The 20,838-nt window shown below is 34.8% G+C and overlaps 1 long non-coding RNA gene across 1 annotated transcript; it reads left to right on the top strand.

Annotated features, from left to right (window-relative positions):
- Positions 1-18,671: 18,671 nt before the first annotated feature.
- LOC143757400 (uncharacterized) lies at positions 18,672-19,072 on the top strand. Its single transcript, XR_013210498.1, has 3 exons — positions 18,672-18,806; positions 18,922-18,939; positions 19,021-19,072. It is a non-coding gene; the product is annotated as an uncharacterized LOC143757400 (long non-coding RNA).
- The last annotated feature ends 1,766 nt before the right edge of the window (positions 19,073-20,838 follow it).

The raw sequence follows: 20,838 nt of genomic DNA, 5'->3' as shown, positions 1-20,838 counted from the left end.
AACCATCTGGCTGACTGCTTTGACAGCCCAATCCAGTGTTGACAGGTTTCAAACCTGGCGGCTGTATTTCTTATAAAAGTGAAGCCAAACCATGGCAACACCGTGGTTTGTAGTAGTCGGTGTTTGGATTGGCGTTATTATAAAAAAAAAAGAAAAAAAGAAATCGCCTTTCACCAAAGACTGGAGAAAATAATATTTCTGAATAAAAACCATACCATTTAATGAACACTTTGTCTAAGCCTTCTGCATGATGTACCCAAAGCACACCCTCTGCCAAATGTTTATTTTTATTTTTATTATTAATTAGAGAACATATGAACATTGTTACATAAAAACATGCATCAAAGACAGAAACTTCAAAAAACCCTCTGCTACATTATACAAGTACAACCAGTTACACAAGCACATCCTTTTCAACATACAAAAATATCAGTCCCACCAGTTAACAAGTTATAGAGTTCTGCTTCCCTCAGCTAAATTAAGTTTTATGTAACAAAGTTCATGGAGGAGCATGTTCAGGTAATCAGCCAATCAGCTCAAGCAGAAGGCGGTATAAACAAAGCTTTTCCTCACCTCCTGTCTCATGACAAGTGTCTCAGTATCCCTCCACCACCCCATCACCTCACACTAGGCTGGGTCTACCCCAGTATAGGGGGGAGTATTCTGGGTTCGGGCAAAATTCCCCCGGACAGCAAGCCAGATACGCATAAATACAACTTTAGATTTCATGTACGTGTGAACTCGTGAAACAAGATAATGCTTTCACACATGATACTGCCCTGCTAAAAAAAAAAAAAATACAGAAACCATTACAGAAATTTTATTGGATTTAATGGTTTTCATGGGAATTTTATTGGTTGTATTGGGAATTATAGTAGTCTCTGTGGGTCTCTACTGATATGTGTTGGGTTCTATTGGTGGGGGCATTAAATACTTATGGAATATATACCCAAACATACTACAAAAAAGAATTCTGTAGTGGTTTAAATGGTAAAAGCCAATGGTTCCTATTGGTATTTTAATAGAAACCATTAGAATTTCTGTGATGGTTTCCAACTTTTTTTAAGCTGGTCGGATCTTCTGTCCTTGTCTAAAGAAATAATTACACACACACACACACACACACACACACACACACACACACACACACACACACACACACACACACACACACACACACACACACACACACACACACACACACACACACACATCATGCTTAATGTTTTATTATCAAGATGAACACATGAAATTCATCAGTATCTGTAAAATTCACTAACACTGTTTCATTTTTGATCGCCTCAGTAAACACGTAATTAACGGGGATATATAGTGGATAGTTTTGCTGTTCTCTTGGCCTCTTGGGGGCTTAGTGACCTCAGAATGACCACCTAATATTATTTTAATATCTAAAAAACTGAAGCAGCTCAAACGAAACCTTTTACCGCACAAACCAGCACAAACGGAGCACAAACGAACGAGACTATTTTGGGGGAATTTGGAGCATGTGGGGGGCTGGTGACGTCATCGTCTATAATTCAATTTTTGATATTTTAAAACCCGACACAGCACAAATGAAAATTTTACCGGCACAAACCAGCACAAACGAACGAGACTATTTTGGGTGAATTTGTAGCATGTGGGGGGCTGAGTGACCTCAAAATGACCACCTAATATTATTTTAATATCTAAAAAACTGAAGCAGCTCAAACGAAACTTTTTACAGCACAAACCAGCACAAACGGAGCACAAACGATTGCGTCTATTTTGGGTGAATTTGGAGCATGTGGGGGGGCTGGTGACGTCATCGTCTATAATTCAATTTTCCGATATTTTAAAACCCAACGCAGCACAAACGAAAATTGTACCGGCACAAACCAGCACAAACGAAGCACAAACGAACGAGCCTATTTTGGGTGAATTTGGAGCATGTGGGGGGCTGAGTGACCTCAGAATGACCTAAAAATATTCTTTTACAATATCTAAAAAACCGAAACAGCACAAACGAAACTTTTTACAGCACAAACGGAGCACAAACGATTGAGTATAGTTTGACGACGTTTTGCGTTGGGTGGGGGGCCAACTTCACGCATTTAGACGGAATGCCTCGATAGCGATCTTCATTCTCTCGTATGATCGTATTATGCACAAATGTGTTTACAATTAGTTGCACGCACACACATACTCCTCAAAATCCTTAGTTGACAACACTTGATTTTAACTATTATTTACATTGAACAAGCACATCTGCACATTCTCTCTCCATTAGAGGTTTTCCAACTTCCCGGAAAGTTTTTGAACAGTCCAAATCACGAACACATGCGGGGGTGTTTGGAAGAGTCCATTTCCAAAGGGGACTTTTTACAGTTTTGTAACAAATAAAATTATGTCGCAGAAGAAGTTGTTTTTAACCACCAGTTGATTTAAGTTTTTTTCTTCAAACAAAGTGACAAAAGTAATTTTCAGATAAATCATCGTACACGGATGCACTGTATTTTGTTGCATACACAGATTTTGAGGGTCACTTTAGATTTCAATTTAACGCACATTTCACAACTCTTGTAAATGTTTTCTTTTGCTGTAGATTAGGTGATGCAGGAAACCCCTGCGATAGGTGTGTGAGAGACATACGCAAGATATTTCTACGGCTGATGACATTCTAAGAAAACATAGTTGTTTTCAAAGTTTGTTTTTCAAAGCGTAAGGAAAATAGACACACTGCAATAGATTGATAATGGTGATGTTAAAGGTGCAGTGTGTGACTTTTAGCGACATCTAGCGGTTCGGTTGCGAGTTTACACTAAGGGCTCAGCCCACCACTCACCCCTCCCTTTCGAAGAAGCTACCGTGTCTCAAACGGGACAAACATCGTCGTCTGAGACAGCAGAGAATAGCCAGAGTAAACAAAGTTTCTGTACCACAGTCCATTATAAACCACATCATGGATAAAGTTTACAAAGCCATAGTCAGGTGAGGATCAAGGGTCTTAATATATAATATAATAATAGTAATCAGCTGATTGTCTCACGAACGTAACCAGCACATTTCCCCCCACATAGCAAACCCATAATACAGCGAGGGAGAAGAACCACATGAAACTATGCAACTATATATTTTTTCTAATAGGGTAGTAAAAGTTTAGATGGCTAATATGAGCTGTTACTGTGGCTGAGCTGGTTAAAGCGTTAAGCCTTGTTTATACTGGATGCGTCCGCATGAGCCCAAAGGTGCGTGCGGCAAAAATAACGTGATTGTAACAGGGCGCGCGCCTCGCATCCCCTAGACACCATTTACTACACACAATAGCTTTTTTTCTCTGATTTTGGAAACTCGATCGACTTAAAATGCTTCCAAGATCGACGGGTTGGTGATTCCTGTAACTGTTTTACGGTCAATGACAAGAGTGCTAATCAGCTGTCTCACGAACGTAACCAGCACATTTATCCCCACATAGCAAAGCCATAACACAGCGAGGGAGAAGAATTAAGTTACATGAAACAATCCAACTACATATTTTACACCACTGACAAGGGAAAAGTCACTACTCACGGTGTTTATGGCTAGCTTCTAGCTTTCTGCGGCTTCTCTTTCAAGGTAGTGACGAAACGCGCTCTGTAACGCTGTTTGTTCGCTGTCGGTTACGGTAGAAACATGACGTCACAATATGTCGACCTTCATAGAAGGGGATTCCCGCGCCTATGTAGATATAAAAGCCTCATTCTAAGGTAATAAAACCATTACGGTTTATTAAGTAAGTTCTTTATACACCACTGAACACATAGTTATGGATGGCATATTGCATTTCTGTTAATAGATACTCAAAATTTTCACACATTGCACCTTTAAACAATGGTAAACAATTTCAGTAGAACAGTGTTTCAGAAGAGATCCAAACAAGGTGCATCCAAACAAGAAGAGATCCAAACAAAGATGCATAAAAAACTAAATGTTCAAAATGTTACATGCTAATATTTGGTCTTGTTTCAGAGTCGGTATGCTCCGGTGTAAACTTTGATGAGGCCAAGAACACTATCCTGCTAGCAATTTTACGTCTAAAAGACGTCTAATAGCCGTCAAAACACAGCCCAGACGTCTAAAATAAGGCGGAATTCGGGCTGTCAGTGAAAATCTAATAGACGTCTAACCAGACCTCAAGAATAGACTAGTCATCAATTAGACGACTATTGAAAGACTACATGTGTCTAATAGACAACAAAATGATGGCTAAAGGATTAAAATCATTTTTCACTCAAATATAACAGGTTCTCATAAATGACAATCCATCAAAACAAATTCAATATAAAAGTTTTATTTAGAAAAAGTACATTAATGACTTAGACAACGTACAAAAAGATCAAAACATAAAAATGACCAAATAAAATATGGAACATCAACAAATTTAGATAATACAAATATTAAGAATGACAAAATAAAAAGTACAAACCAAAAGATCAAAACATAAAAATGACCAAATAAAATATGGAACATCAACAAATTAAGATAATACAAATATTAAGAATGACAAAATAAAAAGTACAAACCAAAACCTTTTTTTAAAACAACAATTAATTGTTGGCTTTATCTCCATAACGATTCTAACAACACATGATAACTCATAATTTAGTTACAAAATGAGCACACGTCAAAACGAAAACACAGATACTTACAAGACAAAAGTAAGTTAGGACTTTATTTTACCTCTTCTCTTCGACCGACAGTAAATGAATGCTATGCTCTGTCTCGTTTAAAATGTTTCAAAATGGTGGAAATGTTTATGGAGTGATCTCGAGAACAGTTATCTCTACTAACTATCAAGTCCCGCGGTGCCAGTAGTTATGTCTCAGTAGGGCTGTTGCCATCTAGCGGTTGAGAAATGTAATTCCATTTTTATTTCATTTTAAATTAAAGACAGTCAAATAATATCGTAGATTGTGTATACATGTTATGTGTGACAGCAAACATGAAGCTGCGCATGCGAAAACTATTGTAAGACTATTTTGGCTATACTAATCGCTGGTCTAAATCAGGGCTATAGCCAAGCCGTTGAGCACAGACCAATGATTGCCTCGATTTCCCCGGGTGGGCTAAAAGCAGATTGCACATAGCCCGTCCAATTCAGAGCTAAATCGTCAATACATTCGACCATTTAATGAAATAACCCTTGCATCTTGTAGATATTACCAACGTGAACATGATGGGATATCAACCATCTCATGCGCTGCCTGGCCACAAAACTACAATTAATCAGTTTTGACTATATTTGGGCTACAATAGCCGGTCTGACGGTTACGCACAGCCTTCACATAAAAACATGTCAAAGAAATGAAACCAAACACCTTGTTGTAATCACAGTTGACTTTGCTTATATGATTGAATATCCTCGCAAGTTATTTTGGAAAAAATGACGTGTAACCAGATTCAATGTTATTTTGGCTACAAATGGGTTACACATAGCTGGACTATATGGGGTCTATATTTAACTGAGACGGTGAAATGACGGCTATTGCTTGCTGGGTAGCACTGTTAATCATGCGGTTCAATAACAATGTTCAAAACAGGAATCCACTCTAATGCGATTGAGCTTGTTTCACATATCTGTTTATAGTTAGATATAATAGGTAGATAATTTATCTAACAATTGAAATTTACAATATTGTTAAAACATTTTTGCATTCTGCTGATGAGGCCAAAGCTGCTTACCACATGTTTTCATAAAAAGAAAAACAAATTATTAAGACATAAAACACAACGTCGGTTTTCTGGATCAGATCTAAAACTCTGGTGTCAAAGTTTTGGTATGGACAGAATAAAAATGAATAATCCCACCTTTCACTTAAAAAAACCCCCTCTTATTTATAATTCATTATCGTAACTGTTGTTTAGTAACATACACAACAAAACTGTGTATCTACGACTGTGCTGTGAAATGCACATTTTCAAGTGTAATAGTTAGGCGAGTTTGAAGTGTAATAGTTTTATAGGTAACAGAACAACAGCAATACTCATCTTTAATGTCGATGTTTCGTAGACATGGCAGAAAGATGTTGTAAAAGAAATATGATTTGTTTAGTCTTAAATACTTCTGTAGAAGGACGGCCATTTAATGCTCTTTATGCTATATTTGTACGTGTTTTTTCATAAATTCCTATATGAACATGTTTGTCCATTATAGTTTTTGCACACTGTACAAAAATAAAAAGAAACAAGATGTAAACAGTGTAATCGGCTAGTATATAAAATGTCGGTTACAAACATTCAAAACTGATCACAAGTGGCTTTTCTATATTCTTTTTAATTGTCTCATGCTGTATTTACTTTTAGCAAGTTGACCTCTAGAGTTTACTTTTGTGCAAACATTATCTTAGAATTTTATCCATAGTCTTTACAAGGACAGGTAACGTTAACCCTCAAATGTGTTTGCATTACAAAACTGACTTTTGCATAAAGAACTGCTTCAGCTCTTGGATGTTAAACACCACGGGGGTGAGATCATTTGAATTGTAGTTTTGTCAAAAGAAAAAACATCTGTATTTTAAAACACTGCTTATTCTTAAAAACATTGTGTCAGACGTATTTGGTAGCATTATTCTCGTTTTCATTGTGTATTAACTCCATATTTAGCACAGATATTTGTAGAAATAAGAAAAGTGTATTTATAAAACAAAAATAATTGTTAGAACAATTTTTGTCTGTCATTGTGTCAGAACACAATTGGTATGAAGATATGTTTGATTCTAACTTAACTCAAGCTTTAATGAATATATCTCTCAGTGCAATAGTCAGACGTGATTAATAGTTGAAGTCTAAAACAGCATGCACTTAATTTTCGTGTTAATACATTTTGTGATTCAGCATCATAGATAGAGGGATAGTCATAGATAGTCAAACATTCTCAAACAGAAAGACTATCACTTAAATTCTTAATGGTCATTTATTCCTATAAACACTGAATGTTGACAGCTCTCAAAGAAAAGTTTTCACCTAAAACACATACAGTCTGAGAAACAAGATGTGAACAGTGTCATACTAAGTAATATCTAACATATTGTTGATTGTGAACGGTCCATTATCTGTTTATTTGGGATTAGCTCCTTAGCTCAAATGTTTCTTTAATTTGTTGAGGTGTTAGTTAAAAAGGTAAAGCAACTGCCTTTGACTTTAAAGCAACATGGAACCATAATATTAATATATAAAATATGTTATATATAATATAAAACATACTCACAGTTTGAAAATGACTTCCATAAAGTTTCTTTTAGTAAAGCTATGCCTGGATATTCCCAACACAAAGTTTTACGTTTGTGGGTGACAGAGACCTCTGAAAGATTACAACAATATGAGCTTTCTCGAACATTGCATGTTTGCACTATCCCTGAAACTTACTAATCAACATGCATTCCCTATATGTGGTTGTTAAATGCCTCAGGTAATTCATATGAAATGTAAGTTGGTCAGAAGAAAAAACATTTAAAATGTTAAATACATTTAAAAAGTCTAAGTAAATACAATCTGTTTGTCACAAACAAACACATCTAAAACGCTTTTTACACGTGTGAGGAAACCCCCTCGCAACATTAATCAATTAATCACAGAAATAATGCATGTCATCAGACTGTTTTAAAGAAATAAAAGCATAAATAAAAGGTAAATCTTTATTTAAAAGAAAATAGACTTCTGCTTTAGCAACACACACACATTTATAAATGTTCAAAATCGTATATATGTTCAAAAACTTCTATTTCATACTTTGAAGCATCATGCTTTTAGGTCTGTAAAGATACATAATTTAAAAAAAGAAAAAACTTTCTCTAACATTTTCTGATAACGTAGTAAAAATGTACGAATCACCTTTGTATTTTAACTTTATACAGCTTTTTTTTTAAAGTTTAAAAAAATTTGATAGTAAACTTTTCAAATATATGTAAAAACCGAAACTTTTCTTTAATTAAAAACAACTTCTTCTGCGACATAATTTTATTTGTTACAAAACTGTAAAAAGTCCCCTTTGGAAATGGACTCTTCCAAACACCCCCGCATGTGTTCGTGATTTGGACTGTTCAAAAACTTTCCGGGAAGTTGGAAAACCTCTAATGGAGAGAGAATGTGCAGATGTGCTTGTTCAATGTAAATAATAGTTAAAATCAAGTGTTGTCAACTAAGGATTTTGAGGAGTATGTGTGCGTGCAACTAATTGTAAACACATTTGCATATTTTATTGCATAATTCGATCATAAGAGAGAATGAAGATCACTATCGGGGCATTCCGTCTAAATGACTGCGGTCAAGCCAGCCGCGGTTTGAAAACACACGGTCAAGCCAGCCGCCAAAAAAAAGGTGTGTTCGCCTATTACTGTGAATACGGTCATTTCAGTAACAGACGCGAGAGGGAACGTGCTCTCTCTCTCTCTCTCTCTCTCTCTCTCTCTCTCTCTCTCCCCCCAGCTAACAGGGGACGTCCCCCGGACGTTGCGAACGTCTTCTTAGGTCCGCATTTGGTCCGGTTTATAACGTTGGCTGGAGGACGTTCCGAGGACGTTCGCATTTGGTCCTGTTTATAACGTTGGTTGGGGGACATTCCAAGGACGTCCACTATGCGGAGAAATTGTTTTGTTTTTTGCATTTTGACATATGGTTTTAGTGCAAATAAACCATAGTAAAAATATAAAGAAAACATGGCTATTTGTGGATATGGCTTTACTAATAAAAAAGTTATATGGAACAAATCATGTTTCTTAAGATTGGTTTATAACTGATGATTGTATTACAATGATCCAACTAAACCTGATTTGTAATAATTCCACTATTTAAAATGAATAAAAGGTAAGATACATTGTAATTGTTTTCATTAAATAATTTCCATGACCATTACTATATGACTTTTAAATACAGTCAGTTAATGTGTTGCATAATCTAAAATCATAGTGCACACATATTCAGGCAATAGTGGAAGTATCCACCATTGTGCAGTTATAGATTAACTGATTAAAAAAATATATATATATGACAATGCTAATGTGTTTTCTCATTCAGAGTCTTTGCCAGATAATTTTTAACGCAGGTGCTGAGGGGGTGCTAGATCATTGACAGGGGGAGCTGCGCAATTATATAGCCTATATTGTATATACTATTATTAAATGAGCAAAACTTCAATATTTAATATTCAATCATTTTAATTATCACAACTAAAGTTTTAATTTTACTAAATTGAATAAGCACAACATTCAGCATTCAATCAAATATATTTAAAGATTTATTATTTCAACATAATATCTCGTTATTTCGACATATGTGCGTGTGCAACATAATCAGAGAGTAGCCTATTACTTTTCGTTTGGAATAGTTTCGTTTAAAGATTTAGTTGCAAGCTTTCTATATTTCTCATGTCTGTGAGGCATATTTCAGTTAATTTATGATGAGATGCGCTCAAGTTCAGTGCAATGCAAGTGACCGCGCTGACGCCTCCATGTCATGATTATATTGTCTGCTATATTTGCTTATTAAATCCAGGCAATTGGTTGATTAAATTTTTTTTTTTTAATTAAGATACAATTTATACAAAACGAAATTCACTTTAAAGAAAGGCTTTCTTCAAAACACAACGTAGGCTAATGAGTCAAAATCATGAATGACCCACTTCATGTCTCCCGATATATTGCATATCCTATCTTACTCATGCTGTTCACTTTTCATAACATGGGGAAAAAAAACATTATAATATTTGAACAAATATGAAACTAAATGCTCTTATTCAATGGCTACAACACGTATACAGTAGTAGGCCTACAGACTCTCTATTTGTACAAATTGCTGCAAATTCATTTAATTCTGAATTTTGCACGTTGAAAGGCATTTTTTGTGCATATTTAAACATATCTGCAACGTTTATCAAGTTCACGGATAATTGTGCATGCATTTATTAATCATTATGATACTAAAATCATAATAAAGTAGGTTATACTACAAAAAAACAGATGAGCCCAGAAATAAACGCAACGTGTTTAATTAGCTTACACATTAACCATTTTCCTCCCATAGAAAACCATTATAAGAACACTTGGCTTAATGCAGATTAGAATGTCCCAGCATATGTTGAAATAAGGAGATATGTTGCTTCCAGAAATAATTATTGGGGGTGCTATGGTCTTTCTTGGGGGTGCTGAAGCACCTGCTAGCCCCTCCCTAGCGCCGCCCATGTTTATGAAGTACTGTGAAATAGATAATTGTTGCATAACAAATATCCACACAAACACATTAAATCAAGGAAAAACAAGCTTGAAATGTACAACTATAGCCCAAATAGAAAATATTTATTAATGCTAAGTGTTCAAAATGTAAGCAAATCGAATGAAAACAGAAATGTAGAATGACAGTTGCTGAATCAGATCCAAGGAATGACTTCCAAACAGCAAGTGCAGGAGAGGCGGCCAAAAAGGATGGGAACATTCAAATGCTGAAATTGCTGGAAAAGAAAAATGAAAAAGATACAGGTAAAACATGCATCCTCATGTAAACTTGAGCAATTTCACATTCTACACCCATCATTTAAACTAACAAACTGTTGGTCAGGCTGCAACATAAGGTCTTTTTTGTCCCAAAATAATAATCATAATATGAATAACAGTTTCATGCATAATAATGGGTGGAAATATATGATTATCATTTTTTAAAAACCCAGAATAATCTGAGCCGAAATTTCTTATTTTCTCAAAAAAACAATTTTTTTTTTACAAGAATACAAGCTTGATAAAAAATAAAAAAATGTGACTGTCCATTTGAAACATTTTGAAAAATGTATAAACTACAAACGTCAAACTGAATATTGTCAATACAGATACAAATTGTTCGGCATACTTCACAGAAAAGGGTTGAAATATTTTTTTATGTCAAACACCAAAAGTACTGCTGTAAAAGTGTCCTTAAAGAACAGTTGTCCAAATAATGAATTATTTCTCATGCATTACCACATTGGTCTGACTTGCATTGTGTGAATACAAATCATTTCAGAATAGTATCCAGATTCTGTAGGTCCAAAGTGACCAGATTTTAAAATGCAGCACAATCTATATTTATGTATGATTTAGCGCCATATCAGCAGCAATGGCTATATTATAAATATAATGTTATGCTTACATTAAATTTATATATAAATTAGGGCTGGGTGCAGCCCTAATCTACACACACGTCAAATACACAGGAATGATTATCGGCCTGTTCACATTGGCCCTATTTTGACATCGGAACCATATTGTGTAAGAAATTGACCATATCGGCCGATATATCATCATGCACCACTAGGGCTAGGACAATACACCTATCTCCCGATTCGATACTATCACGATATTTGGGTGCCGATACGATATGTATTGAGTTTTTTTTAATAATTGCAATTCTACAAGTATTAAAATTCGATATTGCAATTTTTTTATTTTTTTAACACTAGACCATGGGGAAAAGTTAAATCATACACTTATACAGACTGTACATGATGTATAAGGTGTCATATTTACAAAAACAATTCATCACATCTTTCTGAGTTTTATTTCAGAAGCATCATATACCAGACTGTAAATCGCAGCCTTTGCGGTTAAAAAATCTTGTTTTATCAACCCACTACAATGCGAGTAAATCACTTGCATGCATATGCAACTAAAACTTCACTCTTCACGTGTGTTCACGAGAGTGTTAGTTCTAATTACTAAAGTTCGATCATTAAATAATGCTTGATTATCATAATATAATGCTTGATTAACTGATGTTAAGAGTGTACATTGGTGGAATTATATATATATATATATATATATATATATATATATATATATATAGACCTATATATATCAGTCTGACGAGTAAACAAAAAAAAATGTACTAGCCAATTGCGATTCTATTGCCAAGGTGCGTAGAGGGTTGTTTATTATATATCGCGATATTATCGCAATGCAATTAATTGTTCAGCCCTAATATGTGTTAAACAAATGCTAAGATTTGTAATAAATTCATGTTCCGTATTGAACACCCCATATCCATTTGGTTCAGACAGATACATGTACCATTGCAGCCCTAATATGCTATTAAAATAGTAAGAAAGGAAAGGTTTCGGGTAGTGGTGTGTCGTTTGAATTTGCTTACCTAAAGCATTATCCTTCAGGAAGTAAGCCGTGACACCAGGGACTGGAACACAGAAACAAACTAGATTAATAAGCATCAATTGATAGGTTAAGTGTAAATACTCTCTCTAAACAAACAATTGTACTGCAATCCTCCATTGTTATGACGGTATTCATCAGTATGTTCACAAAAAAGGTTGAGTCTGGAATAAACAGCAAAGCTTCCCTTTAATAGGGAACCCATTTATAGAAGAAAAAAAAACACACTAGCACTTTGATGAATTGTCACAATTAAAATTCAGCCAAACCAAAAGCTATGCTGCTGTCAATTGTGACATTTCAAATGAACCCATTTAACCAAATTCTGCCTGTCTAATATGTAACGTTAGAAAGGAAACGAATTGTGTTGTAACAGGAAAGATGAAATCATATCTCGTTGTGTGTATTGTTATAGGTGACAGAGAGGGAATAAAATACATTTGAATACAAAAATTTAAATGCGCCTCGCGAGAGATACTTATAACTGAAATAACGGAATAAACGTCTGTTGGTTAAAGAAGGTGGTGGAAATAGACAAGCTCCTGATTATATAAGCAGATTTTCGTATTTTTTTTAAATTTAAATTAGTGATCGACTGATATTGATTTTTTATAACCGATACCGATACAGATTATTTGCATGTGTATGTGCCCGATAACCGATATGCAGAACCGATATTTATTTACTGTTATACTTCTGTTTTTGGCACAATTATTACAACACAAATGAACTGAACAAACCATTTTATTTATAACAATCACTCCCTCCTTGCATACAAAAAAAAACCTTTATATTTATACACATATAAATAGAGGGGTCTGAGTCCAAAAAATAAAGTGCACTGTTACTAAGTGTCTTTGTTTAAAAATAAAAGCTTTGATGAGGTAAAAAATAAAGCACAAAAACTATTCTAACATATTGGGGGGGGGGGGGGGGATATGTTATCAAATTACAATAAAAACATTTATATTATTACATTATATAATTTATATCTAAATTATACATATCATTTATAAGCATCAGCAGCAACAATGTTAACAATAGGCAAAATAAATGTTAAAAGCATAATGTTTTCATATGGAAAAAATAATTGACAGGGGAGTCATATCACCTTTGCAGAAATGTAATTCATTTTAAACAGTTTTAGAAGGTTTATGTGCCGTTTAATAGGTTTAAACTAAGAGTGAGGAATAATTCATGGGTAATATTAATTCACTGCATAATATTAGCTGGAATAGCCTATAACATCAGTAAAGTAACAAACAAAACAGCATATACATCATTGCATTTTCCAACTAGTATGTTATTAATTATTATTAATATTTTTGTCGGTCTAGATCATGAAATGCTTTATGACAAAGTGCTGTTTATCTATGCATTTACACATAACTATAACATTAGGCTATACGTTACTCAACCGCGATCGCGCGTGCAGATAATAAATAATTAATTTCCACAAAGCGGTATATTTAGATGTGTATTAGCGAAATAATTGCTATGTAGTAAATGATAATATAATCTAGGGTGTTTAAACAAGATAATCTTGTCAAAAAATTCATTCAGTGGCCGTGCTTGAGCATTCCTGATCATCAACCCAGTGAGTGCTCAGCAATATGAACGAACTTTTTTTTCGAGACTAATGGTGAGCAAATACAACAGATAGAGAATTAAATTCAGCACTTTTATTTTCAACATGCACTCATTCATGTCTGTTTTATTTAATTAATGTAAAGTTACGTCTTTATTGGGGAAGGACATGACGGATTACGCTACGTGGCTCAATGAGTTCGTCTCAATTTTTTAGAACCAAGCTGCATAAATAAACTATATCAGGCATTTATGTCTCAAATCTCATTTCTGCATGCATGTCTGTTATGTTAAATAAAGTTGAATAATTAAAGCAAAGCAAGTATAACATATACTTTACCTGTGCACAGAGTTGTTATTGACTGATCTCCTCAGACGCGGGCTGCAATGGCGGAATTCTCAAAACGGCCACAAGATGGCGCCGTTTATCGGAAAATCCGATATTACAAAACCGATTCCCGATTATGGGAAAATGCTTAAATATCGGGAAAAATATCGGTAAACCGATACATCGGTCGATCACTAATTTAAATTGCGTGTATTTTGTACTTAATTTTTAGACAAGTTAGTTGATTCGTTTAGTTTTCATTGTAGGTTAAGTTTTAGTTACCATATATAGTATTTATATTAGTTATAGTGTACAGTTTGATAAGTTAGATAAGGTTTATTTTCGTAGCTAATTAACGTTAAGTTAGTTAAGTTGTGTGTTCATACGTGTTTGTGAATAGGATTAGTTAAGTTAGTTTATTCGAGATTTATATCTATACTGATTTGTTTGATTTGTAACGTTATATCATTTGATTTTGTTCGCGTTCATATAAGGATTTAGTTAAATCATATTTTAGTGAACTTGAGCGTTAGTACGTCGCAGGTCAATTACACCACTTTCTTCGCGACACCGGTGGACATACAGTTACATCTGTGGTAAGTAACGTTAAATTAATTAATATATTAACCTTTCATACATATAATATGCGCTGCGTGACGTGCGCGTGCGCGAGATAACGTCGTTACAGCTAGCGCGAGCGATGTGAGCAAGATCATCCTTAGTTTGTGACTAATAACGTTAACCTGTCAAAAGATTATTGTATAATAGAAAAGCAAAGTTACTGTAGTCACGATTAAACACATTTTAACGTTCAAATTAGGAAAAAAATCTTACCCGCAGTCTTCCAGCGACACGTCTGCCAGCCGTCCTGTATGCATATGCTCTTCCTGTTCATCACATGGGGTTTACTGGCGGGCAGCACACTAAATGCATGCCGCCACCTATTGTACTGGAGTTTAATTGAAATTAGAGTTATATCTATCTGGGTTGTATCCTGTTTTACAGTCTATGGTGCAAACACACTGAAAAGTAATGATTCAAGTGGCCCTTAAAAACAGTAACCAGTGCAAGTAGCTTTTGGGCCAAATCAGAATAATAATTCACCTCCCGTGTTTGTAGAAAGATGTGGATCACTTCATGAACTATTCCTGAGGTCACAACTGTAGACTGTGCAGAACATTGATTTAGTCTGAATTTATGTATAAATAATGCATATCTTTTTGGAATTATCTTTAAATCTTTAGCCTATTATACATTAAAATTAATTAAATTTAAATGTATATTTAAATAATACTTTTAAACATTAAAAAATCTAACTACGAACAATTTACAAATTGTTTACCTGAAAACAAAACCATGTGTTATGACTAAGTTTTAAATGCTATACGTCACAAAAAATAACACTTAATATTGTTTATATCAAACTTAATAAGTATTATGATGTTAAAAACAGCCAACAGTGTGGCTACATCTTTTAATTTATCTTGTTTGAAATAGTTATTTATGTGTATGTATATATATATAATTATAATATAATAATTATAATATCATAATTATATATATACATACACATAAATAATATGCATACACATAAATAATATATAATTATAATTATAATTATATAATTGTTTATATCTGTTTTCTCAGCCTTTGTACTTCTGGCCAATATGTCCTCCAAAAAGGTAAGTTCAGTACCAATCAAGTTATATGGTTGATAGTTTAAGGGAAAAACAGATTAAATCTGGAAATGTACTGAAAAACGTAATTTATTGAATTATTGGCAGAGACACCAGTACAGTAGATGGATGACATCAAAAGAGCGTAAGAGGCAGTACAATAAAATCTGGGCTAGAGTGTCAAGGGCACAAAAGGCAGCAGCCAACAAGGAAACGATCAGTGCAATTGAGATGGCCAGCATTGCTGATAGTGACAGTCACAACCAGCTCTTTGAGGAGGAAAATTTTAGCATGTTTACAGATCCAGCCCTGTCAAGTTCTGATAGCGAACAAGATACAACCACTCTCAGGGAAGAACTTTCAAAATGGGCATGTATGTTTCAAGTTAAACATAATGCTGTGGATGCTCTCTTAAGCATCCTCAAAATACATGGGCATGCAGAACTCCCCCATACTGCAAGGACACTCTTTGGAAATGAGAAGCATTATGAACTTACTACCAAAGATGCTGTTGAGAGTGTACAGTTTAATGTGGCAGATCAGCTCTCAAAGCATCTGAGCAGATATCCTGCAGCTGTGACAGACCATCTGCAGTCACTGGACCTCTCCTTAAACGTTGATGGGCTACCATTATTCAAAAGCTCAAACGTGTCCCTCTGGCCAGTTCTTTGTTCCATTAATTTGTCACCAGCATGTATCTTCCCCCTCTGCATCACCACTGCTGGATCCAAACCTAAAACACAAGACTTTATTAGTGACACAGTTCAGGAATTGGCAGAACTAATGCAGAATGGTCTGACCTGGGAAGGCAAGCATTTAAACATCCAACTGAGATGTGTTACCTGCGATGCTCCTGCCAAAGCCATGGTCAAGTGTGTCAAGCAGTTCTCCGGCTACTATGGGTGCGACAGATGCACCCAGAAGGGATCCTGGGATGGTCGGTTGAAAAAGTTGCTGCTATTGTGGACAAGAGGTAGATCCGAGTACCGCATGTCATCAGGAGACGTGGCCCGTGTAAGCAATAGGCTGGTGACACTGAAGAAAACAATTCCTGACTGCTTTGCCAGAAAGCCAAGGGGGTTGCAAGAAATTGAGCGTTGGAAAGCAACCGAATTCAGACAGTTTGCATTATACACAGGGAAGATAGTTCTGAAGGGAGCACTATAAGGACAACTGTACGAACACTTCTTGTGTTTTAGCACTGCTCTGTGCATCTTAGTGAGTCCAGAACTTACAAAGGCACAAGGGCCTTATGCCAGCCAACTACTGCAATACTTTGTGGAGAAAGGACGGGAGATATACGGAGAGACATTTTTAGTGTACAACGTCCATTCGTTGCTTCACCTTTCAGAAGATGCTCAAAACTTTGGCTGCCTTGACAACTGCAGTGCGTTTAAATTTGAAAACTATCTACATCAGATGAAGAACATGGTCCGCTCTGGAAAAAATGTCTTAACTCAAGTAGCAAATCGTCTGGAGGAAACATCAAAGCTGAAGCAAGAAAACAAGGAAAAAGTTGTGTCATTGAAAAGCCCAAACAATGTGTTTGTTTTAAGCCCTGAAGAATGTTGTGAGGTGGTGTCAGAAGGGGTGGACAACACAATGTTATGCAGAGTGTTCACCAATTTACAGCCATATCTGATGACGCCATGTGATTCCCGTCTTTATGGAGCGTATGTCGCTAGCATTAGGCACTCACAAATGCGATGCCTTGACAGAAAGGCACTTGAGAGGAGGGCATTCATGTTGGAAGACCAGGGTGGAATCAGAATTGTCGTGTCTATCCTTCATACTTTGTAGGCTGCTGCAAGATGTACATAGTTATTTATTAGTTTAATTTAAAGACACAGAGCATTACAACCAAATCATCAAATATGTCACAAGACTCGAGCCTTTCTGTAGAAGAACATTTTAACTACAAAAATGAAATGAGAATGTCTAGAACTTAAGAAAACAAGGAGGATGAACAATAACAACAAATGGATCCGATACATAACAGCCATAATCATAATTTATTCACGAGGTTAGAGCATGTCCTATGGATCTATTAATAGCTAATTATAAAAATTTCAACAATTTATATTTTAACTTTTCTATTTTATACAGGATTATTTGCGCTATGTTGTGCTTCATTTCATTAAGCACAATGAAGTTGAGGTGGCTCCATCCAGCTGGTTGGAGTTAAATAATGAGGTAAGACTAAGTGTCCATATATGTAAACATGAATGTTAAATATTAAACAGGTTTATTGTAAATGTCCAAATGAAAACAAATACATCTATGTCTGAAAGGTATTGTATTGCTACTGGCCTCACGTGAACGCTGGTATTATGGTAAAAAAATGTGCCATACCAGATAAGAAGCTATGGTCCAAACATCAAGTCAGAATATTTTCTGACACAGGTAAAGTATGCAAAATAATACCATACAAACTTTTTAATCAAGACAAAAAAAATCAAATATTTCTATAAGTTATGCTGCTTTGTGAGCAGATAATTATGATCTGGCAAGATTTCGGTCAAGAAAGGCCCAAGAAACATCGCATGTTGAGGACTCGGGGAGAATACGGGGGAATACGGGGAGAAAAGTCATTCCCCCAAGACGATTTAGAGGTATTTAGATATGTTATAATAAATAGGTTAAAGATCTTCCCTAATTTATTATGAAAGGTAATATTTAAAATTTGTTTTTTGCAGAGGAAGAAGTCTTGCCCAGCCAGCCCAGATGGGCAAAACAGACTCAAAGCTGTAAGCATATAAACCATAACTGAAATGAGAATGATTATGAAAAGCCAAAATTTGTGTTCTCTATTAATGTTTAATAAAATTTTGTTTTGCAGTTCATGAGAATGGTGGGTCATCTCCAGGTGAATTCACTGTGGTGTGCTCATACCAAAAAAATGGGTTTTAAATATCAGTGAGGATTTTTAAAAGGAGAATATATTTAACTATATAACCTAATTCTTTATTTTCATTATTCCATTTGGTCTGGAAGATGACATTACCAGCTTACAAGCAAAGAAAAAGAAAAAATCAAAAAATAGATCAACATTAGCAGAAACTACACTTGAGTGTAAGTAGAAAATGAATGTCACTTAAAAAATATATATATGAAGAGAAGTCAATATTGCCTACATGATTGCTGTCACTGTTTTTTTGTTTGTTTGTTTGTTTTTTGTTTTCTTCAGCTGTGGAGACTGATGAAGGTAAGACCACTGTTATTTAGTTTTTATAGGTTTAAACAATGTTATGTCTTTTTTACTCAAGTTCTTTTTTTTTTACCTTAGATGAGGAGCTGCAGCCAAAAAGAAAAAAACAAAAACAATCTGGTTTGATGTTGCCCAATGCTCCTTCCTGTGAGTACATTTTGAGTTTTAATTTTTCAGTAACTGAGTAGTTATAGAAAGAAGTTTAAGGTTGGGGCTTTTTTAAAACTAAATTAAATAAAACAGCAACACAACTCTTTACAGCATTCATAATAATAAATGCTTCTTGAGCAGCAAATCAGCATATTAATGATTTCTGAAGGATCATGAAGACTATACTAATTCAGCTTTGCCATCACATAAATTAATTACATTTAGTAATTTACATTTACAGTACAAAAAATGTAGTAATAATTCACATTATAACGGTTTCAACTTTCATATTGATCAAATAAATGCACTTTTTGATTGATGTGGTTACAGTTCCATCAGCTTCAACACTCCAGCCACAGTCCAGTTCTACAAGCCAGCAGATTCAAGGTATGAAGAAAGACTTTATACACATATATACAGATGACCTGGATAGATATGTACAAGCATTGTGATTCTAACAGTCACACTTTATTTAATTTTAATCAGCTCTATTCAATTTGACTTTTTGCCATTTGCTAATATATATATATATATATATATATATATATATATATATATATATATATATATATATATATATATATGAGTATATTTGCCTTCATATAATAATATAATAATAATAATATTTTGAAGGGCGTAGGCCTTTTTTGTATAGGCCTTTTTTGTGACATTGATTACAATAGTGTTATTTGAAGATGGTTTATTAAATAAATGTTAAAATTGATAGATTTTAATTATACTGTAATGCTGAATGGCTATAATTACTAAAATTGAGAAAAAAATCAGAGAGAGAGAGAGAATGTATTCACAATGTTTTCACAGATATCTCTCAGCTATTTGATGGTTTGGAGAGGAGAATACTGCTGAAACTTGACCAAATCCATGCCGATATTAAAACAGCAATTGGACTGCAGTCTGTGAGCCAGCCAAGCACCTCTGCCTTGGACCTATTCGAGGTGCTAGAGGAGCCATGCAAGTCAGTGGAGGAATTGGAAGAGCTGTGCGAAAAGCTGAAAGCTGTTGAGTTTCGCAAGAAGATTGTATGTGCTGAAACAAATGCTGTTTTATGTTATGCTGCAATTTCTTGGCACTGTTCTTTGATAACTGATTGTTGTTGTTTGTAGATTCGATATCTTTGTCTTCAGAGTGCAGGCAGTTTGGGGGATGGCACTAGAAGAATGCTAAAAAAAATCGGAGAGAATTCCCTTTGGGCTGAATACAGCTACAAAGGGAGAAAAGGAAAACGGGCATTTCAGCAACTGCTGATCAATGATGTGATCATACGTAAGTTCAAAACATTACTCAAGAGATCCTGTCTCCAAGGTTGCAAAAAGCGCAAGTGGAATGTGATAGATTCATTCTCTTTGATTGAAATATTCCTTCAAACTTTGCATATAAATATTAGTAGTAATGGTCTGTTATGAGAACATGATGGATTTTTAATACTATCGAGAATAATACTTTCTACATGTGTCTGTGATCTATTTATAATTACTGTGAACTATTACTTGAAGGTGCCTGCAGTAAGGTGTATCCACACCACAAGACCCAGAGTGTGGAAGATATGATAGCCGTGAACCTTAAGCATGCTCCACATCGTGAGAAAGCAAAGAAAAATGTTCAGGTAAGAGGATTTTGACCAAAAACTCACAATATAAGTAGGCCTAATTTTAAAAGAGTATCAAAACTCGAGAGCACGTAGATGTGAATTTGAGAACTTGTACAATAAATATTCATACTTGTACG

Source organism: Siphateles boraxobius, unplaced genomic scaffold, assembly GCF_051911475.1.
Source record: "Siphateles boraxobius isolate OS27281-9 unplaced genomic scaffold, OSU_SipBor_1 30, whole genome shotgun sequence".
Lineage (NCBI taxonomy): Eukaryota > Metazoa > Chordata > Actinopteri > Cypriniformes > Leuciscidae > Siphateles > Siphateles boraxobius.
This window is presented reverse-complemented; position numbering and strand designations above follow the sequence as displayed.